General features: G+C 45.1%; 1 protein-coding gene across 2 annotated transcripts in view; it reads right to left on the reverse strand.

Annotated features, from left to right (window-relative positions):
• FGF1 (fibroblast growth factor 1) overlaps positions 1–25,550 on the reverse strand; it is a 59,133-nt gene that overhangs the window by 22,021 nt on the left and 11,562 nt on the right. The window contains exon 3 of one of the 2 annotated variants that reach the window (XM_074962091.1): positions 17,790–17,869. The exons of the other annotated variant lie outside the window; for it this stretch is intronic. The gene's annotated coding sequence lies outside the window, so the exon portion shown is untranslated. The remainder of the gene's footprint in view (positions 1–17,789; positions 17,870–25,550) is intronic. 2 annotated transcript variants of the gene reach the window in all.

The raw sequence follows: 25,550 nt of genomic DNA on the forward strand, positions 1-25,550 counted from the left end.
CATTAGAGTTAATACTCGACATGCTGCACTGCGATCCAATAATGGGCCAAGAGAGCCTCTTTGTTTTCTGACCAGTCTCTTTATAAGCACTTGAAATTCCTGTTGGCATTAATTGGACTTGTGTGCATAGGGCAAAGAGAACAGCCTCCTAAATCTTCTGTTCATAGCAGCAGCCTGTTAATAAAAATTCCATTTTCCCCAGTGAAAAAGCGGTCATCTAAAATCAGCCTTTGTTTTTTAGGACACTTCTCTGTGGAGGACTAACAATAACATGATCAGGGGCCTAGTCCAAAGCTCATTGAAGTCAATGGAAAGACTCTTATTGATTTCAATGGACTTTGAATCAGACCCTGAGAGAATTGCTACTCTTCTTATTAAAACAAATAAGTTGCAGAATATTTACAGCGATGTGCTGAAGCCCCTTTGGCATTACTATGCTGTCTAGCATAATCAAATCATACCTCTACCTAAGTACTCCAACCCCCTTCCCACTTTTCACTCCATGCAGAAGGATTAACCAGGAACTTCCTAGGATGTTTATCTATCACTCGAGAATGGGAAGCAGTTACGACAAGTAAAATATTTTAAAAGCATTTAGGACTCTGGCTCCAGTCCATCCATTGTCTGTCCTGATAGATTCCTGAAATGCTGTTTGCTTACTAATGTGGAATTGAATGTCACCTCTGCAATGGGGAATTGGTCATGGTGAGAAAAAAGATCCAAGGAGTCGAAGTATGCTGGAAAAAATTCCCCCCACTAGTTAGAAATTTTTTGCATCACAAATTCTAGGAATCCTTTCCTTTGATTGTTTCTCACCTAGGAAAAATAATGACAATCTACGTAGAGGATGGACTAGGTTTTACCAAGGAGTTTCCAAGTTCATTAGTTGCTTTATACTACTCCAATATTATGGGGCAGTCAACAGCCATTACTGTTATATTCTACCCATACATATGTCTCTTGCGTTCTTGCATGGAATTTTCTTTAATCAGAGCATTAAACATTCTGGGCCATATCCCACCTTTTGATGCACCTTTGCATTAAAAAGACACCCTCTGACTGTCTTTTTAAGATGGAACATAATAAAACAATGCTGTATATTAGCAGGCTCAGAATTCATCTATCCCCACACTCTTGAGAATTCTTATTTTTTGAAAGATTGGAATTAAGAGTATGACCAGCCCTCTTGTTCACTGACAATGTCCAGCAACTTTTGAGTCAAAGATAACTAAAAATTGGAAGGCAGTAAAGCCTTCCTATATAGAAGCCTACTATAGAAACCAAAAAGCTGAGATCCTTATTCTTTTAAAACCAGATTTCTAGGTCTGCTGCATAGGCAGTGAGGCAATTCCCTCCTCCCACTGCTTATATTTTCTTTGAATAATTGTTTTTACCTCATGTTTGCATGGGAAATATAAACCTGAACATGGGCAGGTTATCTTTCTGCCTCTCCTTGATGTGTTTGCTGTAACCCACATTACTAACAAAATTACTCAGTGTCTAAGGTAGCAGGAAGATGGGACCTTTAGTAAACAAACTAAATCTGTGTTTATTTAATTTAGCTTTTGTTTAGTTTGTTGCTACCTTGGTTTTGCTTGTCCTTTGAAAACTCTACAAAGCTGCCTGAAATGGTGACATCTGGTGGTAATTCTTATCATTGTCAGCTATTTCCTTCCTTGTCCGGAAGCATTAGTCAAGCTCTAATTATTCCTATTATTATTCACTAGATCCTTTCCCTAGAGTAAGTCCCTTTCTGCTGCTCAAAGGGGATTGACCTAAGGGAATTCCCCCAATGGTGTGGAGGCATTCCTGGGATGTGAGGGGGCAAAGCCAAATCAGGCTGTGTTCCAAGGGTACGTCTACACAGTGAGTGGCAGCCTGCAGCAGCGAGTCTCAGGGCCCCCGTCGACAGACTCGGGCTCACACTACGGTGCTAAAAATAGCTACATAGACATTGTGGCTTGGACTGGAACTTGGGCTCTGGAGCCCATCCCCCTCCCTGGGCTTCAGAGCCTGAGCTGCAGCCCAAGCCACAGAGTCTACAGAGCTATTTTTAGCACCATGGCATGAACGCAAGTCTGCTGCCTGAAGCCCTGAGACTCGCTGTCACTCGGTGTGTAGCTATACCCCCAGTAGCCCTGGACCAGCAGAACAGTCCCTAGGGTACTGCTCCAACCAGTGTTAACTCAAGTCATCTTAACTTGTGCCAGGGGCTGGTTCTGCCCCCAGCTTGCTTCAGGATTGAGTGAGGCAGGAAGGTGGCTTTGAGCCTTCTTTGGAATAATTGAGGATTGAGCTCTTTATTATTACCTAAATATTTATCTTACTGTAGCATCCAGAGGTTCCAGCCCAGATTGGGGCTCCATTTTGCTGGGTGGTGTGGATAAACAGAGACAGTCCCTGCAACCAAAAACTTAGGCCCACATTCTTTACTGGTGGTTAGGTGTTGCCCCACCCAGAACTGCAACATCTAAGTCCTACTGAAAGTCAATCGGTTAGTTGGGCCTGGTCTACATTAGAAACTTACATCTGTATAGCTATGTGTCTTAGGCTTTGTCTACCCTACGCACCTTTTAGCGACACCGCTGTGCCGCTACAGCCGTGCTGCTAAAAGGCGCGCAGTGTAGCTGCAGTTTGTCGACAGGAGAGTGCTCTCCCGCCGACACAAAACTCCCACCCCCAACGAGCAGCAGCAGCTTTGTCATCAGCAGAGTGCTCCTGCTGACAGCACTGTTCACACCGGTGCTTTTTGTCGGTAAAACTTTTGTCGTTCGGGGGGGGCGTGGTTTTTTACACCCCGGAACGACAAAAGTTTTGCCGATGAAGTTCCAGTATAGACAAAGTCTTAGGGATGTGGATTTTTTTCACACCCTGAGAGACGTAGCTATACTGACCTAATTCCCAGTGTAGACAGCACTAGGTTGATGGAAGAATTCTTCCATTGACCTAGCTACTGCCTCTTGAGGAAGTAGATTACCTATGCCAATGGGAACACTAGACATTCCAATGCTGAATGGAGCAACGCCTAAATACCTTTCGAAAATCTGGTCCTTCCAGTCTGAAATTATGGTCAGACTTTATATTACGGTTTTATTATTAAAAGGCTTATAAAGGGTTAATAAATGATTAATAGATGTTATGAGCATATTATAGACATGAGTAGCATGAGTTAGAGATCGTTAGAAGCACATCATGAGAAGGCGTTACAGATTGTTTACAACCCTGGTTTATAGTAATCTATTAACCTGTTGCAATCTAACAATCTATAACAATTGATTAACCATTTAATAAAGCATGTATCAATCATTTATTAACCCTTTTTATCTTAATAAAAAGTGCAACTGAAATTATGTTAATTTTTGCAAGTAATCTCTGAGGTTACGCCTTCCCCCAAAACTCTGTAATCTTATTGAACATAATAATTCTAATGAGACCTTATTAGATTTAAGTGAAACGGGCAGGACTGTAATTGTGTCACTGAATTTATTTCTTGATTTCATGTAAATAGCAGCAATTATCTTCTCCATGAGGAGCGCCTCATGACAGAAGCCCCGATGCGTCAAAATGAAGACAGATAAAGAGCAAGGCCAAGGGATGGTAACCCACAATGGCCAAATACTGAAGGGGTCGAGCAGCCCAAAGTACATTTCTTGGCAAGCCCCCACCAAGCGCATGTACAATACATGTATAGCTCATAATCATGAAGGCTGAGTGGCTCAGCAGATGAGGTGGGACCCTGCCAGACGTTAGGAACAGGATACTCAGAAGAGCAGGAAACCCAGAACTTATTTCAGGAATAGTTGTGAGGGTTAAGGCAACATCCTCAGTCCACACTTGCATTGTTGGAAAACATGTTCTAGTCTAGAGAGCCCCCCAAGAATGTTGCCATTCATTCCTTAACAGCTCCTAGTGCTACCTGTAGGCCCTGCAGTCCAGTCACAAGCCTGGATTCTATAAGATGCTGTCAGTGTACTGTGAAAATCTAAGACTTCTGCCAATGCTGCAGCCCCTTTATGCTACCCCAATACCACTTTTGCCCCTTTCCCCTCTTTCCTGCACCCAGCACAGCAAAGGAGAAACTGTGAATCTGGCCCTGAGTGTGCAAGTGTGGAATTGCAGGGGTTAAGGGTTAATCACCATTTCAGTGGAAAGGCCCATGGGAATGATGATGTATGAAGAGCTCCAGTAATTTAAAAACTGCATTTCAAAGGCATGTTTGCCTGCTTGGCCCCCTCTCGCCAGCCTCCCCACAACATACACACACTCACCCCTTGGCTGTGATTATTGATCTAAAGGCAATTCCAGCTCCAGAACTTTACTCCACTCTGGAAGGATGAACATTGCCAGGGGGCCTTTTTCCATGTGGCCTGTTTGGGTTCAAACCAAAAAACAGACAGACACACATACAAGTAACTCTAGCTGCCTAAGCAAATCCCATTGTCTCATGTGAGGGCTTTAACTGCTGACTCCCAACACAAACCAGATTTCTGGGGCCTATTGTGTGGAAAGAATACACTGGACACAGCAGAGCATAAGCTCTGTTTTGCCAGTCAGGAATGTAGTGGAAGATACATTGAACCTACAGCCTTAAAGGGGACACCTCTATGCCTTGGGGTGTGGTTTCATTATTCCTCACAGTCCTTCCAAGGAGCACTTGGTGGCTGCTTCCCTGCCCCCCTTTCTCCAAGAAGAAAGAAAAAAGAAAGTTTTTTAAAATCAATAATTAATAGTATTTATTGAACAAAGAATACTATGTCCTATTTGGCAAGATGCTGAGTGCCCCGAGATGTGCCTAGCACCTTGCAGGGAATGGCCCTTTTGTAGTAACTAAAGATTGGCCTGAACAATTGCATGGTGAGCAGTGTTGAGATCCAGGGTTCTGGCTTTGGATCTATCTATTAATGGAGGTGCCTGATTACCATATGGACTTCAGAGAGAATGGGGACTGTCAGTTGCCAGCTAGGGAGGCAGTGCCTTGGTTGCCCATGGAAATTATCTCCCTCAATCCTAAGGCAATTGGTCTTGGTTAATGCTACTGTCTCTGTTATTGTAACAGACAGAACTGAGTGCAAGTTGTGGATTCCTTCTCTTTGCAAACCACTATGTGGTTTACCCTTCCCTTTAGAAGAAAAGGAATACTGTATCATTCCATCACAGACCCTTTATCCCCAGTCCCTAGCACTAGCTGTGTATCAGGTTTCACATTGTGAACTACATAAAACAGTAATCTCCACTGTCCTTTCCTTTGAAACCAATTGATCCCGCCCAATGCAGCCCATAAGCAGAATGAAAGATATTTTCCTACATGGTGGCAAGTGAGTCAGTAAAGCCAGTGGAGACCCTGACTGAGGAGCAGTCTGCTAAAGTATAATATCTCCTAACAAAGACAGTACCTTTCCCAGTTCTGTTTCTGGCACTACCTGTCTCCTCTGAACAGTTAGACAGGAGGGATTCCTTGTTAGTGTCTAAGGCTATTTGGGAATCAAGAAGAAAGCACATCACGCATGAATGCCTTGCTTCAGGGCCTTGTCAGCATGTCTGATGAGGTGATACCATACAAATTCCAGCCAGACTTCTCCATGGACAACTAAGAGCCCAATTGCTCTTTGTAGCAGTTGTGCCTGGAAATTACTAAAGGCCAATAGTTTGGGTTTACATTATCTTTAGGCTCCAGAAGAAAAATAACTTATGGTTTATTGAGCCGGGGGGAAATAGCGTTGGCTTACTCTGCCTGTTTTCTGAGTAATCGTGTATCCAGCTTTCTGCCTGAAACCCACATCAATTGATGCTCTAGCCTCTTGGTTTAAAATGGAAAGTGTCATTACTCATTATGGACAAGAGAAAACACCAAACTATAGGCAGGGACCTACCACAACAAAATAGGTCTTCCCCCTTCTGACATACCCCCAACCCACAGCCCTTAGGATCCCAAACAGCATTAAAAGGCTTGAGGTACCATCATCAGTCATCTTAAAATAGAGTTTTTTATTCCTGTTGTTTATAATAAGCCCTTTAAAGCTTAGAACTGAAATCTCTTTATTCCCTACTAGCATATGTTTTGTTATTGTGGGGTTGCTAATGAGTGCTGGGCTGTGTACCGTGAGTGGTTTGTTACTGCCCTTGAGTGGTGGGCCATATGTATCAGCTTGTTGTTGCAGAGTAGCTAATATTGCTCTGGGCTCTGGACAGTTTTTGGTGTTATAGGGTGTTGCACACTTAGCTCTTTTGCATCCAGTTTCACCATCTGTAAAACAGACATGATTCTGATCTCACAGGGCTTGGGAGGGAAAAATAATGTTTTAGGGAGTTTTAAAGCTAAAAAATAACCTCTCTCTCTCTATAAACCCCGCTATATAAATAACCCCTGGGCCCACTCTTGCCTGACAAACACAGTAAGCCATGCTGATTGGGTACTCAGTGTGCACCCCTAATGCACGAGGCAGATCGTTAAGGATACATAGTTCTTATGTCCATGCAGCAGTATGGTCTAGTGCAGGGGTGGCCAAACTTACTGACCCTCTGAACCACAAATGATAATCTTCAGAAATTCGAGAGACGGGTGGGCCTGCTGGGGCTCAGGGCTTCAGCCCTGCTCCTGCTGAAGTCCGAAGACACCCCCTTCCCTGCAGGGCTGAAACCCTTTGCCCCACCACCCTGCTGCATGGCAGAAGCCCCGAGCTCCCCCTGCCCCAGTCTGGTAGGTAGAGAATTGCGGGGGGGGGGGCCTCTGCAAGCTGTACTGTTAACTGTAAGTGCCGCATGAGACTCACAAGCTGCAGTTTGGCCACCCCTGGTCTAGTGGCTAAAGCATGCAACTGGCAATCAGAAACCCTAGGTTCCAATCCCAGAGCCAACACTGATTTAATATATGACCTTCTTAAAAGCTGTTGTGCTCTGTGGGGTCATGGGATATTATTTCCCTAGACATGGGAAATGTGTCTCAATGTCGGCACTATGCGGTGCAGGAACAATGGTTATGGGCTCTAGAATGGCATTAATGAATTAATACAAGGAGAACTGTACAAGGACATAACCTTTATGAGGCAACCTCTGACTTGATGATACTGCCTGACTCAAAGTATCCTCAGATGCAGAGCGCAAGTAAGCCCCATTTTAACAGCAGGCAAGGAAATGATTTTTGCTGATCCCTCATGGGGTCACTCTATTTGCAAAGCACTTTGGGATCCTAGGAGCGGTGGCTCTGTAGAGATGCAAAGGGCCGTTCTTCTTCCTGACTCCCTCATCCCGAGCAGGTCTCCAGGCAGGAAGGTTAAATGGGGCGAAACACTCACCATATTCTCAAATGTCACCGTTTTCCCCCTTCTACTCCCACTCCAATTCCCTTGCAGGACACAGGGCTAAATGTCAGACCACAAAAGCAATACAGCCCAGGTTTGTTTAGTGTCTCACTGCAGGTGTGGCTGCTCCCACGTATGTACTTGCACACCACTTAGCCACTTCCTTCTGCTTGGTCTTCCCAGAAACAGGCAAACAGGCGCTCACAGCTCATCTCAAGGCCAGGAAGAGACTTTGAACAGTTGTATTTTAAGGTTCTGTTTATAGACACCTTTCTCCAGGGACTTTCTCTCCCTTTTCCTCTGTCTTGGTCCCTGTGTATTTGGTGATGAAGATATAAATCCTCAGTTGTTTGTGGTTGGTTCACTGATAGGTTCTGTCCAATACAATGGGGGTAGAAGCAAAATGAAAGAATCCAGCGCAAAGATTTTGCTATCGCTACTTCGCAAAGGCCCTGATCTGGCATTCCTGGGGCACTCAAAACCCTCACTGAAATCTCACCCAGCTACGAACCCCAAATCTCCAAGCAAATCTCAGTCAAAATGGCCAAGTTTCACCTGGTTTCCCCATCAAAACTCCATGAAACCACACCTCACTCCTGATGGCAATGCTGAACCATCGGCCAGTCCCAGGTTTACACAAAAGGTTCTGGAGCCTCAGCAGATCTGCTCCCTGACACATTCCAAGTCTTGATTTCATAGTGAACAATGAACATGGGGAATTTTCATGTGGTGTTGGGTGTAACTCTGAATACTCCCACAGCTGGAGTTCAGAAAAGCATCCAAACTTAGCACAGACTGCAAAATATGGATCTGAGTTTGGATACAGATTTTAAACAACTCCCCTGCCCCATAGTTCAGGAGTGTTGGAATATAAATTTTTGGTTTCTAATCCAAGATAATCCATATGTCCTAAACTTGTGGTTCACCATCACTAAATATATCATCACTCAACAATGAAGCTTCCCCAAGTGTAGTATCAGGTGGAGTTGTTCCAGAGAGGACTCCATTGTTTCTGGGTTGGCTACAAGCTCAATATTGATTTACAACCCTGGAAATCCATAGGGCGTTAACTGTACTAGTGCTGAGGGGCTTGTATAAGGGACTGTGTATCTTGTCATGTTAAATTCTAGGAAACACTGTCTGGCAGAATTCTGCCCCATATTCTCTTGCTCAGTATCTTATTTCTTTATTTAGTATCTAATAACTGCACAGTGTAATTGCTGTTTTATTTTGTAGTTGCTTGAACCAACAGTCAGATAAGAACTCTGAAAAAAATTCCTTATTTGAGATATGATTCGACAGTTGAAGATATTGCTATCCAGTGAGGGACTACAGTGTATAAGTACCTTCATAGGGATAATATAGCAGCAATAAGAGTTCCAGAGGTAACTGCACCTCTGGCTCTGTTGTGGCCTCTGTGAGGGCACCCCACTCAGGTTTGAAGCCTCTAGCTGTCCCCTTTCTTAAGGCAGGAACCTGCCTTCCTCTCCCTCTAGACTGGAGATTTAGGCTGCAATTTCTCCTGCAATTCATTATCACCTTAGCAAGCCTGAGTTTAGTTCAACACCTGCTGTCCTGTTCTCTCCGAGGGCCAAGGCAAGAATTAAGTAGTGACCTGCCAGCCTTCATAAAGCACAGTATTATCTATTCTGAACAGTGTTGCCAACCTTGAGATCAAAAACCATTTGACTGGCTCATAAAACCATGAGATTTTATTAAAAAGATGACATTGTGTCTTTTCAGTCTGTCTTCTAGCAGAGAGAGAGAGAGAGAGAGGTGTGTGTGGACCCCCACTCTCCTTATTGAATAAGGTGACTTGTGGTTCTGGCTGCAGGAGCTCTCACCCCTCTACCTGTCTTCTGCCCAGCAAATTAATTCTGTGTCCCCCAATCCCTAAAACAATCCTGCCCCCTAGTTCTCATAGCAGTTCTTCTCCTGCATCAGTTCTGCCTATCTCTTGCCGCCCCATCTGCCCAGTCCCCCTTCGCCCCCATCAGTTCTATCCCCCCAAGCTTGCCCCCGACCCATCAGCTCTGCTCTTCCTGGTGTTCTTCACCCCCTTCTGGGCTGGGAGGAATTCTTGGACTCTCTCCTGTATCAGACCGGACACTTTATACAGTTTTTCAGTCCTTTGCCAGGCTTCTCCAAAGCTGGTAAAACCAGTCTATGCACTTTCCTCCAGGGAGGAAGAAGGGGTTACCTTTCTCTCTGCTTGTTTATTTGCCTGGGGATTTGCATTAGTTCCCTCCCCCTCCCCCAATGATTTTAATTTCTGCTTTTCACCACCAACCCCCCTGAGCCCATACATATAACACTTACAAGCTGATAAAAATGGTCTTTAAATAGTCCATAATCCTATTATTCAATTCTCAAGTTGACAATCCTTGGTCATACATGCTTATGTGACATCCCCCCGACTGTCACTAAAATACTTGTCCTGCTTCCGGAAAGAAATTAACATCTTCATATTCAGCAAGTAACAATACAAGTGAGGAAGGGAAACAGTCACTTTTTTTTTCATAAAAATAAATCAGAAGTTTCCTAGTTCTCCACGCCTGATACTAACGGGCTCTTTAGTCCAGTGGAGAAAGGCATAAAAAGAACCAGTGGCTGGAAGCTAAAGAAAGACGCATTCAAATTAGAAATTAGGCACAACTTTTTAACAGTGAGGGTAAGTGACCATTGGAACAAACTACTAAGGGAAATGGTGGCTTCTCTGTCTCTTGATGTCTTCAAATCAAGACTGGATGCCTTTTTGGAAGAGATGCTTTAGCCAAACACAAGTGCTCAAACACAATGGGCTTAATGCAAGGGCAACTGGGTGAAATTTAATAGCCTGTGATACACAGGAGTTCAGACTAGATGATTTAATGGTGTCTCCTAGCCTAAAACTCTATGCATCTATTTTCAGCACTGTACATAATTACAATTTAAAGAGTTTAAAAAATCAAATGTCTTTTTTGTGGTTAATGCTAATTGATTATTTCCTTTTTGCATTTCTCTCAGCCAGGACAGTGAAAATAGACTGGTAAATTTCACTTTTGTTTCTGGCCAGTTTAAGGTTCTGAAGCCCAAGGCTGTAAAATTTTGGTTGTAAATGCTGTAGTAGGCATTTAAAGCCAAACAAGCATAGTTTTCACTTGAATTTATTATTATTCATGGAGACATTCCTATCAATCTCAGATTTCACAAGATGGAAATGGAAATTACCCTTCCAAAGGGTGATGCTCACCCCTGTGTAGAAGATTAGCACAAGCCCTAAGCACTACATAAGCCCTCCAAATACTGCCTAAGTGATATATAGCCCTTGTGTTGGTCATTTGAACAGGCATGAAAGTCACCCAGTGTCTCTCTAGGTAAAAAATAATGATTGAAATGTAAGTACTTTCTGCTATGCTGATAAAATCCAGTCGGTTATGGAGGTTCCTGGCTGAATACTAACTGGGAAGGCCTCCAGCTCTGGGGTATAGATGCACTCAGATGTTGGTTTACCCTCCTCCTCCCAGTTTAGAGAGGGACATAAATTGAACACTGGGTAGGAACCCATCAAACCTTGGTGAAAGTTTTGGATCTGACTCTGGTCCTTCTCTGCCCCAGACGTGAATGCACCAAGAAGGGGATCTGAAGCTCTAAAGAGGTACACGCTGTGTCGAGCCTTCATGTGACAACGTTAGCGAAAAAGGTCATATAAACCACAGGCTGCACGCAAACAGACAGAATCATGCAGCTGCTCTTGCACTGACTCCAAGCAAAACAGTGCCCCGTTTGAAACACTGGTGCTATTTTCATTTGTGTAGTCTCAATTTTCATACCAAAGCAGAAGAGGATGGTATTTTTCAAAAGGCTGAATGACCCCTTCTCAACCCTCTAACCAAATAAAACAAAGCCTCACAAAAAGCAAGTAGTAAATGAGCAGTATCCAGTTTTGAACACTTGAGGAATTACAGTCCTAATACGCAAATATTTTTATACAGAGCCCTACTCAAAAAATGCTCAGGCGCTTTATATTTCAGACCCACCTCTTCGATCCTGATTTAAAACAGAGAAAGTTTTAGCTTTCTTAATGTAAATGGAAAGCTGATTCCATAACTATAAACACATACAGCTCTAGCCCCAAATCACTCCAAGTTATATTAAAGAGAAACCAGTGCATATGCCCTGGACAATGAGTGAGATTGTAAGAGAAAGAGCAAGTGAGAAAGGTGCTCTAGTTAGCCTTGGTCTACACTAGGAGTTGAGGTCGAATTTAGCAGCGTTAAATCGATTTAACCCTGCACCCGTCCACACACCGAAGCCCTTTTTTTTCGACTTAAAGGGTTCTTAAAATCGATTTCCTTACTCCACCCCCGACAAGGGGATTAGCACTGAAATCGGCCTTGCCGGGTCGAATTTGGGGTACTGTGGACACAATTAGACGGTATTGGCCTCTGGGAGCTATCCCAGAGTGCTCCATTGTGACCTCTCTGGACAGCACTCTCAACGCAGATGCACTGGCCAGGTAGACAGGAAAAGGTCCGTGAACTTTTGAATTTCAATTTCCTGTTTGGCCAGTGTGGCAAACTGCAGGTGACCATGCAGAGCTCATCAGCAGAGTTGACCATGCAGAGCTCATCAGCAGAGGTGACCATGATGGAGTCCCAGAATCACAAAAGAGCTCCAGCATGGACCAAATGGGAGGTACGGGATCTGATCGCTGTATGGGGAGAGGAATCCGTGCTATCAGAACTACGTTCCAGTTTTCGAAATCCCAAAACATTTGTCAAAATCTCCCAGGGCATGAAGGACAGAGGCCATAACAGGGACCAAAAGCAGGGCCGCGTGAAACTTAAGGAGCTGAGGCAAGCCTACCAGAAAACTCACAGAGCACAGACAAATGCGTGGAGGCAGACAATGTCAGAGTGCAGGAAAGCACAAAATGACCGGGAGGAGAGGTGGTGGGCTGAAGAGAGTAAGTGGCAGGCTGAAGAGAGGGCTGAAGCTGAAAGGTGGCAGCAGCGTGATGAGAGGAGGCAGGATTCAATGCTGAGGCTGCTGGAGGATCAAACTAATATGCTCCAGCGTATGGTTGAGCTTCAGGAAAGGCAGCAGGAGCACAGACCGCCGTTACAGCCACTGTGTAACCAACTGCCCTCCTCCCCAGGTTCCAAAGCCTCCTCACCCAGACACCCAAGAACACGGTGGGGGGGGCCTCCAGCCACCCAGCCACTCCACCCCAGAGGATTGCCCAAGCAACAGAAGGCTGGCATTCAATAAGTTTTAAAGTTTTAAACTTTTAAAGTGCTGTGTGGCCTTGTCCTTCCCTCCTCCACCACCCCTCCTGGTGCTTCTCTCCACCACCACCCCTCCTGGGCTACCTTGGTAGTTATCCCCCTATTTGTGTGATGAATTAATAAAGAATGCATGAATGTGAAGCAACAATGACTTTGTTGCCTCTGCAAGCGGTGATCAAAGGGAGGAGGGGAGGATAGTTAGCTTACAGGGAAGTAGAGTGAACCAAGGGGTGGGGGGTTTCATCAAGGAGAAACAAACAGAACTTTCACACCGCAGCCTGGCCAGTCATGAAACTGGTTTTCAAAGCTTCTCTGATGCGCACTGCGCCCTCCTGTGCTCTTCTAACCGCCCTGGTGTCTGGCTGTGTGTAACCAGGAGCCAGGCGATTTACCTCAACCTCCCACCCCACCATAAACATCTCCCCCTTACTCTCACAGATATTGTGGAGCGCACAGCAAGCAGTAATAACAGTGGGAATATTGGTTTCACTGAGGTCTAACCGAGTCGGTAAACTGCGCTAGCGCACTTTTAAACGTCAAAATGCACATTCTACCACCATTCTGCACTTGCTCAGCCTGTAGTTGAACAGTTCCTGACTACTGTCCAGGCTGCCTGTGTATGGCTTCATGAGCCATGGCATTAAGGGGTAGGCTGGGTCCCCAAGTTTAACTATAGGCACTTCAACATCCCCAACGGTTATTTTCTGGTCTGGGAATAAAGTCCCTTCCTACAGCTTTTGAAACAGACCAGAGTTCCTGAAGATGCGAGCGTCATGTACCTTTCCTGGCCATCCCATGTTGATGTTGGTGAAACATGCCTTGTGATCCACCAGTGCTTGCAGCACTATTGAAAAGTACCCCTTGCGGTTTATGTACTCGCCGGCTTGGTGCTCCGGTGCCAAGATAGGGATATGGGTTCCATCTATGGTCCCACCACAGTTAGGGAATCCCATTGCAGAAAAGCCATCCACTATGATCTGCACATTTCCCAGGGTCACTACCCTTGATATCAGCAGATCTTTGATTGCATTGGCTACTTGCATCACAGCAGCCACCAGAGTAGATTTTCCCACTCCAAATTGATTCCCGACTGACTGGTAGCTGTCTGGTGTTGCAAGCTTCCACAGGGCTATTGCCACTCGCTTCTCAACTGTGAGGGCTGCTCTCATCTTGGTATTCTTGCACCTCAGGGCAGGGGAAAGCAAGTCACAAAGTTCCATGAAAGTGCCCTTACGCATGCAAAAGTTTCGCAGCCACTGGGAATCGTCCCAGACCTGTAACACTATGCAGTCCCACCAGTCTGTGCTTGTTTCCCGAGCCCAGAATCAGTGTTCCACCACATGAACCTGCCCCATTAGCACCATGATGCCCACATTGCCAGGGCCCGTGCTTTGAGAGAAGTCTGTGTCCATGTCCTCATCACTCTCGTCACCACGCTGACGTTGCCTACTCACCCGGTATCGCTTTGCCAGGTTCTGGTGCTGCATATACTGCTGGATAATGCATGTAGTGTTTAATGTGCTCCTAATTGCCAGAATGATCTGAGTGGGCTCCATGCTTGCCGTGGTGTGGCGTCTGCCCAGAAAAAAGGTGCAGAACGATTGTCTGTCGTTGCTCTGATGGAGGGAGGGGCAACTGACAACATGGCTTACAGGGTTGGCTTACAGGGAATTAAAATCAACAAAGGGGGTGGCTTTGTGAGAAACAGAATGGCCCCCTCAAGGATAGAACTCAAAACCTCAAGGATAGAACTCAAAACTGGGTTTAGCAGGCCGTTGATTTCACGGAGGGAGGGAGAAGAAAATGAATACAAAACAAATCTGGTCTATTTCTTGTTTTGATCCACTTCATCTATTTTTATACATCTTGCTGGCAGCAGACTGTGCAGTATGACTGCTAGCCATCATCATCTCCTGGGTGCTTGGCAGAAGATGGTGCAGTATGACTGCTGGCCATCGTCTTCTGCTGGCTGCTGATTAAAAGACAGTGCACTGCTGGTAGGACTGAATCGCCATGAGACGAAACTTAAAAGGGAAATGACCTGGCTGAGTCACTCCCATGTTTGCCCAGGTGCCCCTGACCTCACCGAGGGTGATTAAAAAGAGCACCCAGGACTACGTCGACGACGGCTACCAGTCATACTGCACTGTCTGCTGCCAAAAGGCAATAAACTGCTGCTGTGTAGCAATGCAGTACCGCGTCTGCCAGTACGCGGGAGACGTACGGTGATGGTTAGCTGAGCGGGCTCCATGCTTGCCGTGGTATGGCGTCTGTACAGGTAACTCAAGAAAAAAGGCGCAAAACGATTGTCTGCCCTTGCTTTCACGGAAGGAGGGAGGGAAGGGAGGCCTGACGATATGTACCCAGAACCACCCGCGACAATGTTTTAGCCCCATCAGGCATTGGGATTTCTACCGAGAATTCAAATGGGCGGCGGAGACTGCGGGAACTGTGGGATAGCTACCCACAGTGCAACACTCTGGAAGTCAACGGTTGCCTCAGTACTGTGGACTGACTACATGCTGTGGACTCCGCTGACTACATGCACTGAGAGTATTTGTGTGGGGACACACACAATCAACTGTATAAAAACGCTTTCTACAAAACCAACTTCTATAAATTCGACCTAATTTCGTAGTGTAGACATACCCTTTAGACAGTGCTGTTGCTTATAACCTTGTAGGTGAGAAAGAGCCCTGAGTGGCAATGTGGCCTAGTGACACAGCAAAGAACTGCATGTCACAATTGTAGCCCTTGCTGTGTGACCTTAGGCATGTGATGTGAATTAACAACTCTGTGCCTTAGACTGTGTTATAGAAAGGGGTATAAGAATGCCTGGCTCGACAGGGTTTTGAGACTTAGTTAAATGTTTATAACATAGGTTGTGTTCTTCAGGTAATGGCCTTATATTTATTTCAATTGATTTCCCATTTAAAAAACACTTCTCATAGGCTCTCATTTACCTAAGCATAATATTAGGACCACACATTCACACAAAAATATAAACGTCAAGCCACATTATTAAACTAAATCCAGTGGCTTCACCTCACAATACAGTCATGATGAAAATAACTAGGACAATGGAAGATCAGTCCCTAATCCCCACCCCACTTCCCAAGAGCAGGACAAAAGAGAGAAGTTTTGCAACATGGTCTGAAGGTCAGCCAGTTCAGGCCATTCATGTCCAACTCACCCGGGGCAAGTTCTAAAATTCAAGGCCACTCATGGAAGATGCCCTGCCAGTCGCCCCCCACTAAAGCCAGAGGGCTCCAGCTGTATAGCAGAGGTGGGGGAGGGTGGTTCTCTTAAACAGGCAGCTTACAAGCCATTTAGGGCTTCATGTAGGTGCAAAGTGTTGCTATTACCTACAGTTCTATTGGGAAACTAAACTAATGTTTGTTAGGAGACTTGCTTTTTCTCCGCGGAGCTCTAAGCAGTGTTTATTTATTGCTATGAGCTTTCACTGGCAATTGAGTGAGAGATTTCAAAATGGCATTTGGCAACAGCCTTCACATCCTGGTAAATACATCTTTTACCTTGAAAATGGTGGCAGTTTTAGGACACGAACATCATCTATTCACAGAGCCAGGTAGGAAGGGAAGAGCTTGATCCAAACCACATACTGGCACCCCTAGTATTTCTAGCACTTCTGCTCAAGCTGACAGTTTACGGTTGCTTCTGACAGTCAGCAGTAAAGTGGGGAGCCGAAAGGGAAAAACAGCAGTGAAAAAGAAATCCCCAGTGTTCTGAAAATTAGGATTTATCTCCTCCCCTCCCAATTAGTTTCGGACATTAAACACTCCAAACAAAAAACCTAAACAAATATAACACTACCTATCACTGGGGAAAGATCTGTAAATACGCAATCCCTCCAGAGAGCTTGAAAGTGTAATACAAAATTTAAAAATAACCTAGAAGGAGAGAGGGTTGGCTGACAGACTATATTATGTTTGAAATAAGAAAAATTAAAGTTAGAATAGGAGAGAACTCCTGATGATATTCAGCAATTTTATTGGTGTGGCCATGGTAGCAGTTGAATAAAACCCCAGAAGAGGGCGCTCCTAGCTAAATTTGCAGGCACTGCAGGATAACCGTACCTGAGAAATAAGGCATTAATGGTATAACAGTGCTAGTACATAGCTAACTTTTGATAAGGATCCACCCAGCCCTTCATCCTGTAACAATGTTTAAGGTCCATGTGAAGGCAGGGAGGAAAAGCCACTTCAGTGCCAGAGAATTTTCTTCTACTACTAAGATACAGTAAATGTGCTATCAAAAGTGAATATATAATTGTGGGAGCTTTGCTTGTAAAAAGTGCAAATGAGAATGATACACACCCACACTCAATCACTAGGGTTCACAAAGTTCATTGCAAAGTGCCACTGAATTAATCGTTAGCTTCTAAATTCATATTTCTCCAGTATCTGCATCCTTTCAGCAATCATTTCTACTGGTTCGGAGTTTTTTGTGGATGTCTAGCTCGATGCAAACACTTGTGCGCATGCACACTCACTGTTATAGCTACCCATCTGAGTAAAGAGTGTGTTCCAGGAAAATAAGCTTCCATTTTAGAATTAAATGAGTGCCACAAATTAAGTGTGTCCTTGGATATTCAGAAATTCTCCAAAGCGACACTCATTGGTGTGTATTAGGGATGGGGACACTGCTTTTGCTTAATGTTGAATTCTTTCCAGTATCGTGATTCTGAAAGCTGACACAAACTCTAACTGTATTGTGAAAAAAGGATCAGGGAGGGGAAAGAGCCTAATGAAAAATAGTTAAAGTTGTGTATAAATATAAGTGCATTACAATCATAGGTAGGACATGTTCTTTGTCCTGATGAGCTTACAATCTATCTGGGAGAGGGGATCGGTGCTATGGAGAAGGAGGAATCATCTTTTAAAAGATAAACATAGGTTTAAACTACAGGAAAAACAAGTGTCATAAACACAGGTAGATTTGTGTTCCCCCAAAACAGCTCAAGAGCTTCACAAAAGTTTAACTTACACCAGTTTTGTCTGTCTCCAGCCTGTATAGTATATGACCCATACTGAGATTGTTCATACCTATGACTAGAGTTAGTCTAATAATTCCTTGTGAATAATTCCTTTGTGAAAGTTCACAGTTTTTTATTAGTTGTGAATAGTTTTTCCCATTATTCAGCCAGTTTTACTAATGAGTCAGTTCAAATCCAATTCCTCCTTGCAAACAAATAAGGTACCTGTTCGATCCTGTACTTGGTTTTTCCTTTCTGTGGCCTTGAGCAAGTCACTTAACCTGTCTGTGTCTCAGTTTCTCCATCTGTAAAATGGGGACAGTGATGATTAATTCCCTTTAGTAAAGCTTATTGAGTTCTCTGGATGAAATGTGCCAGACAAGCGGTAAATCTAGGGGAAATTACCTTTTGACTGACAAATGATACAGTCTGCAGTTCCTGATAGGCTAGTTCATAGAATCATAGAAGATTAGGTTGGTCATCTAGTCCAACCCCCTGCTCAAAGCAGAACCAAACCCAACTAAATCATCCCAGCTGGGCCTTAAAAACCTCTAGGGATGGAGATTCCACCACCTCCTTAGGTAAAGCATTCCAATGCTTCACCACTCTCCTATTGAAATAGGGTTTCCTAATATCCAACCTAGACCTCCCCCACTGCAACTTGAGACCATTGCTCCTTGTTCTGCCGTCTGCCACCACTGAGGACAGCCTAGCTCCATCCTCTTTGGAACAGAATGTCCAGTTTTATATATGGATGAAATTCTCCGCTGTGCAGAGGGCCCACATAAGGCCAATACACCATTTACGTCCTAAGTAAATCCTCAAAAACAAGGTTTAAGTGAGACTGAAGTGGTGCATAGACTTATGCTGTACCTAGGGCTGAATATCACCCATGTATAAATAATGTAAAGTCCTTGCTTATTTGTGCTGGTATACTGGGATGAGGGATAGGCTGGAGTGGAGGGACTCATATAAAGGGCACACGTCAGGATGCTAAACACAACCACAGATGACACTCAAGTTACACGTTTTTAAGATACTCGGTTACATGTTTTTAAAAAGGAACCAAAAGCCCCGGTATTTATCAGCAAAACATCTACCCCAAGCTTTTTCAGGTAGTGGGGTATTTGCAATAAGAGGTGGCTTTCCCAACTGGTATTTGCGGGGGCCAGATGTGCAGAATGCTAAACAAACCAGTTTTCACTGATCTCCAGAAATGGGCATCACCTTCAGGGGGCTTTATGGATTATAAATTGTATCCAACATAAGCAGTATGCAGAAAGCTGGATTCGATCTTTCCTTGAGACACAGACTGGTCTGTTTGGAATGGTGTATTAGTTATGTGTATGTCGGAATGAAGATCTCCCCTTTCGTACCCATGGAGAATGTGGGCTATGAACCTATGGGTGAAGAGAATGGACTAATAACTAAATACTCTCGCCTTCGTTTTCGGAGCCAAGAAAACAAATGGCAGAATGGGGCCAGCATATCATTCAAGGCCTGCCCCCAGGCTAATTATAAACAAGTGATGGTGAGTTTAGTTGGAAGACTGCCTTACAAACTGGTGCCTCTCAGACTGCTGTTCTTTGTCTACCTATCTAATGACTGGGGCCTCAACAACTTTTCATGGGACATACTGAGCTGAGAAACTTAGCTGGTCTCCTCTTAACATTGTGAATCAGCTGGTATATAATATATTGTAGCCACTGAATTCTAGAATCTGATAACACAGCAACTCAGACCACTTCCTACTCAGGCATGCGTGGGGGTCGCTCATACGCCTGGTAAAGATACAAGGAAATCCTTCTCAGAGCATGCCAGGGATCTGTGGGGCACGCTACTATTGAGCAGAACAGAGGGTGTAAATGAGTTGAATGCTGTAGCTGGGCTTAAAAGGAGTGGATAGTTTCCTGATCTCTAGAAATTGCAGTTATATTCACTCATTGCCATGGTGTGGAGGGTAACCTTCCTCTGAAGCAGCAGAGAACAAAAACTCCTGAAGGAACAGCCTGTGGTTTGGCTCTTAAGATTTTGTGAATATGTCTTGTCAAGATTAAGGGCTAGGTGGTGCTGATGCACCCTTTAAGTGATGATGTGTAGCAGTGCCAACCATCATCAGTGTGGAGAAGGAAATGTGCTTCAGACAAGCCCCCCTTATATACTGCTATCACCTTGCTCTGTGGTGTAGAAGCCTGCTGGTGGCCTTTGCCAACAGCGAGTTACTACCCCTCTCCTCACCCCATTCAGTTTAGATCAGGGGTGGGCAACCTACAGCCTGCGGGCCAGATCCAGCCTCTCGGGGCTTTGGATCTGGCCCGCAGGATTGCCACCCCCGTGGCGCCGTGGGCGCTGCGCCGCTCTCAGAAGCGGCCGGCACCACGTCCCTGCGGCCCCTGGGGAAGGGGGGGCAGAGGGCTCTGCAAGCTGCCCTCATCTGTGGGTACCTCCCCCAAAGCTCCCATTGGCCAGGAATGGGGAACCGTGGCCAATGGGAGCTTCGGGGGAGGTACCCACAGGCAAGGGCAGCATGCAGAGCTCTCTGCCCTCCCTTCCCCAAGGACGTGGTTCTGGCTGCTTCCTGGAGCGGCGAAGGGCCGGGGCCAGGGCAGGCAGGCAGGGAACCTGCCCTGGCCCCGGTGCGTGCCGCTGCCACCCTGGAGCCACTCTAGGTAAGTGGTGCCAGGCTGGAGTCCATACCCTGAACCCCTCCTGCACCCCAAACCCCTGCCCTGAGCCCCCTCCCATACCCCTCCCTGCACCACTGTCCTGAGCCCCCTCCCGCACTGTGCATCCCCCCTGCACCCCAACTCCCTTCCCTGAGCCCCCTTGTACAGCCTGCACCCCTCCTCTGCCCCAACCCCTTGCCCTGAGCCCTTTCCTGCACAGCGCACCCCCTCCCACACCCCAACCCCCTTCCCCAGCCCTACATTCATGGCCCTGCATGCAATTTCCCCACCCAGATGTGGCCCTCGGGCCAAAAAGTTTGCCCACCCCTGGTTTAGATGGATAGCCAGCTGTGATGATTCAGCAGCAATGGCCCATGCATGAGGGTCAGAGCCAAGCCCACCTGCTCAGGGAATAGTGGCTTCACAACGCCTGCTTGTCCCTACTCACTTGGCCCCCAGGTCTAAGGAGTGCACGCAAGGAAGTAAGGGGGAATCAGACCTTTCCCTGCTTATAGCCTTGTGAGGCTGAGTCGGGCCAGCCCCAATCTGCTGGAAATGCTAACCAGTGGAGTGTGAATAATGCCAAATCATGTAGTACAGCTGGCCAGATGTAAATTTGGTCCAAAAACCTTTAAATTTTATATAGCATCCTTAATACACAGTACACTTCAGAGAGAGCGAGAGCACATCGATTGTATGCTAAAGAGAAAGGGAAGGATTTATGGTAAGATTTTAAGAGATGAAGTGAGTCAGCACTTGGTTGGAGGGAGACATTTCCAGATGGATGGATCAGCACAGGCAGATGAGTGACTCCCACACTCACCAAGTCAAAGGGAGGGGCAGAGAAGACAAAGTGAGGAATAAGTGCATGAAGGAGTAGGTTGATGTATGAGGTCAGAGAGGAAGGATGTGGAGAGGTCTTGGATAGTTTTGTAAACCATGAGGTCAGTTTTGAGCTGGGTCAGAGATATCTAGAAAAGCAGCAATGGTTTCTCGCAGAGGAGTATGATGGTTTCACTTCCGTGGCAAGGAAGCAGTTTGGCCACAGCATCCTGGTACACCTGCAGTTTAGAGAGTAGTGACTTAGAAGAGGGAATTGTAATAGTCAAGCCAGGAAGCACTGAAGGCCGGAATAAGGGTTTCAGCAAAAGCAAGATCAGTATGAGGGTGGATTCTGGCAATGTTAATCTGGAGGTGGGACAGTCAGATTTACTGACCAAGGAGATGTGGGAAGAAAAAAGTCCAAGGTCAAGGATGACTCTCAGATTTCTAGCCTCGGAAGGAAAGAACAAGTCTAAATTAAGGAAAGGCAGGCACAAACTAGACTCTTTATTTTTAAGCAAAAGAATTTCCAGAGTCATTCATGCTCCAAGTCACTAGGCTGTTGCAGGCAAATTGCAAATCTTTGGAGGGAAGGTTGAGGGGGGAACCAAGTTTAGGAAGATAGTCCAATGGGGCCAAATTCACTTCCAGTTTCACTCCGCTGCCCTCAAACAAGTGGTGCCAGTGTTGAGACTGAGGCTGGCTCATAGTTCTGACAAGACTGTGTTCAGCTAGTACTGTACCCCGTACCAGTCGTATTCGACCTCCAGCTAGTGCCAATTACCTTTTTTGCTTCTTTTCTAATCTTTGTCATGAGGATTAGCCATTAAACTCAAATTACTCATGTTTAGAATAAGAGCTGGTGGCATGTCTGCTGACTGTACTGGCCAGCCATCTCATCACAAGCGTCCTTATTCCAAGAGGGTGGAAATGGCAAGTTAAATAAAACAGCCACCTAACCGGCTCAGTGGCATACAGGCAGGGCAGAGCTATAAACTGCCAATTTTTTAAAAAAAAACAGCGTCCTCTTGCTCTCTACCCTACACAGCCCAGGTAAACAGCTGAACCAAAGCTCTAAAATCTACTGGGTATTTGTTCGACTGCCTGCCTCTTTTGTCTTGGATGCCTGCTGGATCAGGTCACGCAGCAGCATATACCAGAAGCTACAAACTAAAGGTGGTACTAAATGAAATCTCAGGATCCAAATACTCCCAGTCCTTGGAGAAGGTCAGATCCAAATTTCTGCAGACCAGATCTCTCTCTACTGCAAACTCCACTTCCTCCTTTTTTAGAGCTGATCATTTCTTTCCTTGATTTGGGCTGTTCTTGTGTTAATTTCCTCAGCAATATTTTTTTAAGGTTTATGTCTCTTAAAGAGAGCTGTCTGTTCTTCTGTTGAAACTACATGGTACCCACCTTTATAACTCAGTGCTCAAGGGCATGTTATACGTCCCCCTCTATACCTGATCCATAGAGGATGTGAGTCTATTACAGTCCCCAGCTACAGCGCCTGACTCTTTAACTCTGTAAGCCTCATGTTTTTAGCCTGTAGGTCCCTGATTCCCAAGATGACAGCTGTCAAACTTTCACCAGTTTCTCCCTCTCTCCACCTCCACAATGTGCCTGACCAATTGTGCCAATCCCTCCCTGACCCTTGTGACAATCATCTTATGCACTGAAGCATGAGATTTCATTACCATGAGCTTCGCCTGGAAAAATTAACATGGTAATTCCCTTATTTCTTGCTGACTCCATCTTTTATGGTGTGATGGAGGAGGAGAGAGAACTTGCTGCCGATTTTCTGCTTTTAGTGCTCTAAATTGTGATTATAATGGATGTCTAGAAGCATAGAGATTGGGATAAGCATCTTGTATGATGTTTAAATTGAAAGGAAGCAATAATGACACTTGCTAGTGACCTGAAGTTCCTCACCCTATCTTAAACCCATCCACAGTCTACACTTATCTCTGGAGCAATCGATCCAGCAGGGGTCGATTTATCATGTCTAGTGAAGACATGATAAATCGACCACCGAGCACTCTCCCGTCGACTCCGGTACTCCACCGGAGTGAGAGGCGCAGGCAGAGTCGACGGGGGAGTGTCAGCAGTCGACTTACCGCAGTGAAGACATCGTGGTAAGTAGATCTAAGTAAGTCGACTTCAGCTACATTATTCACGTAGCTAAAGTTGCATAATTTAGATCAATCCCCCCCCCCCCCAAGTGTAGACCAGGCCTAAGTGACTTCCAGCAGACAGTGAGTTCCACAGATTTGCTGCATGAAGAAGGCGTTCCTTTTACTTCTTCTGCAGTTACCAACCACTAATTTCTTTGAGCGGATGCCTCGTTCACATATACAGTGAGCAGTCTGGACTGTTGTGTTGGTCTTGCCATGCAATGACCCCAGTCACCATTTCTGTTCTCCAGCCTTCATGCTATTCTTCATGCTCTTCTTCCCAGCTCTGTCCTGTTTCTGCTGAAGGCTCTTCAGGAGGCCTGGAGCAGACTTGGAATCATCCCACCCACTCTTTACAAAAACAGTCGTGTCTGGAGCCAAGAAAGGCAGGGCACAAATTGAGGGGGAGCTTGGATAACACACTATACTCAAAGAAGCATCAGGTTTTGTTTAATCTAGATGGAGAAAGCAAACAGGAGGGCAAGGGGGTTTCAAATATTACTTTTTTTTATTAGATAAGACTTAGAAAAGTGTGTTTTGCCACCTTGTTAAACCAAAAGGACATAGGCCAGACTCTCAGACTGGACTGCAAGCTTCTGTAAAGCTGATACACAGTGATAAAATAATAATACTTAACACTAACTGCGTATAGCTATTTGCATCTTCAAAGGGCTTTATAAATATTAACTAACTATGGCGCACAACACTACTATGAGGTACTGTACCTAATAGTTATCTTCCTCGTTTAATAGATGGAGAAACTGAGGCATCACCAGATGATGCTGTTAAAGAGTTTCACAAGTTGTTTGTCTTAGCATGTGAGCAAGTTTTTAGTCTTGGAAGAAATACTGGTTGTGGTGGTCGTTTCTTGATTACATAAGGTTCTGGGTATAGGTTGCTGTGTGCACTGCGGGAGAATTTTTCTCTGCTGTGGTCTCTGATTAGTCAGTTTTTGAGGCAGAGTTGTCCCCTGGGAACTAGGCATTGCTGCTGGGCTGAGATTCCTGAAAGAAGGGATTGCCTGCATGCTGTTTGAGCATCTCATTTCAGGACTGGTATATATGTATAAATAAAGCAAATTACACTTTTAAATATAGCCAGATTCCAGATTTCTCTTCCACTGGGAAGCTGACCTGCACAGCCCTGGCATCTGCTACCACTGAAAGATGTGACACCTGCATTAGAATAGACACACTGGTTTTGGAAGTAAGGTCAACAATATTAACTAACACTATTGTGAAGTACTCTAACAGGTATCTTCCCCATTTAACAGATGGAGACACTGAGGCAAGGTTAGTGGTCTTGCCCAATGCCCCACAGAAAGTCAGTGGCAGAGCTGTGATTGCAGAGGTGTGATTACAGTGCACCCATTCCTGTCTCCTAGTTCTGTGCTGGTTTAAAAAAAAACACACATGCACTTCTATGCAGACAGATATCTACCATGGGTGGATATTCAAGTTTGTATAAAATAAAAACAGCCCCAGATTTTCATCCCAAATTCTAACCATAATAACTTACATGCACTTTCAAAAATTTACTCTTACAAAAATGTCCCCATTAATTAATCACTGGACCCTGGTGCAATATACAGTATGGCTTATAGATCCATTGACTTCAAAATCATTCCACTTTGCAGTAATGTGCAAGGTCCACAGAAGTGGACTTCTCTGTCCGTTCTTTGGAAAATATATTCTCTGTTAGAGAAAGGCTAATATGAGTGTGTTTGGGTTCCCTGGACTGGGGGTTTGCTTTTTGCCTTATGACATGATTGGATAATGCCAAGTGTCTCTAGACATCCCTTCTCTAGACAACCAGCCAGTCAAAGGCCCCGCCTCATTCTGATAGGAGGATGGCTATGTGGCACAGAGCTTGCAGACAGACTGTTTTAGTCTGAGGAATGTTCTTCATCCTCTGTGTACCCAATTTAATTTGCTTATGCTTCCTTAATGAACTCTTCTTGTTTGAAAACTTCAAATAAACTTACAGATAGTCAGGGTTACTGCAACGTTTGCACAGCTTTCAGATGATGTAAAGTATAGTATAAATGCTACATGTTAATAGTGGTCTCTCAGGGCTCTGAGTTTCTCTCTGTCTCTCAAACCTAAACACACACAGACTCCATCAGACATCTGTTCTTAGGCTTATCGCCGGTGACAGTGTGTCCTGAGTGACAGAGTTCTGATCCAGAGATGAACTTGTAAGGATAATCTTGCGTCTGAGGCTTTGGCCTGGACCCAGGAGATTGGGGCTGAATTTCCAGCTCTGCCAGACTTCTTATGTGACCTTGGACTTGTCATTTAAACTCTCTGCCTTTAGTTCCCCAT

The sequence above is a fragment of the Natator depressus genome, chromosome 8 (genome assembly GCF_965152275.1).
Source record: "Natator depressus isolate rNatDep1 chromosome 8, rNatDep2.hap1, whole genome shotgun sequence".
Classification (NCBI taxonomy): Eukaryota; Metazoa; Chordata; order Testudines; family Cheloniidae; genus Natator; species Natator depressus.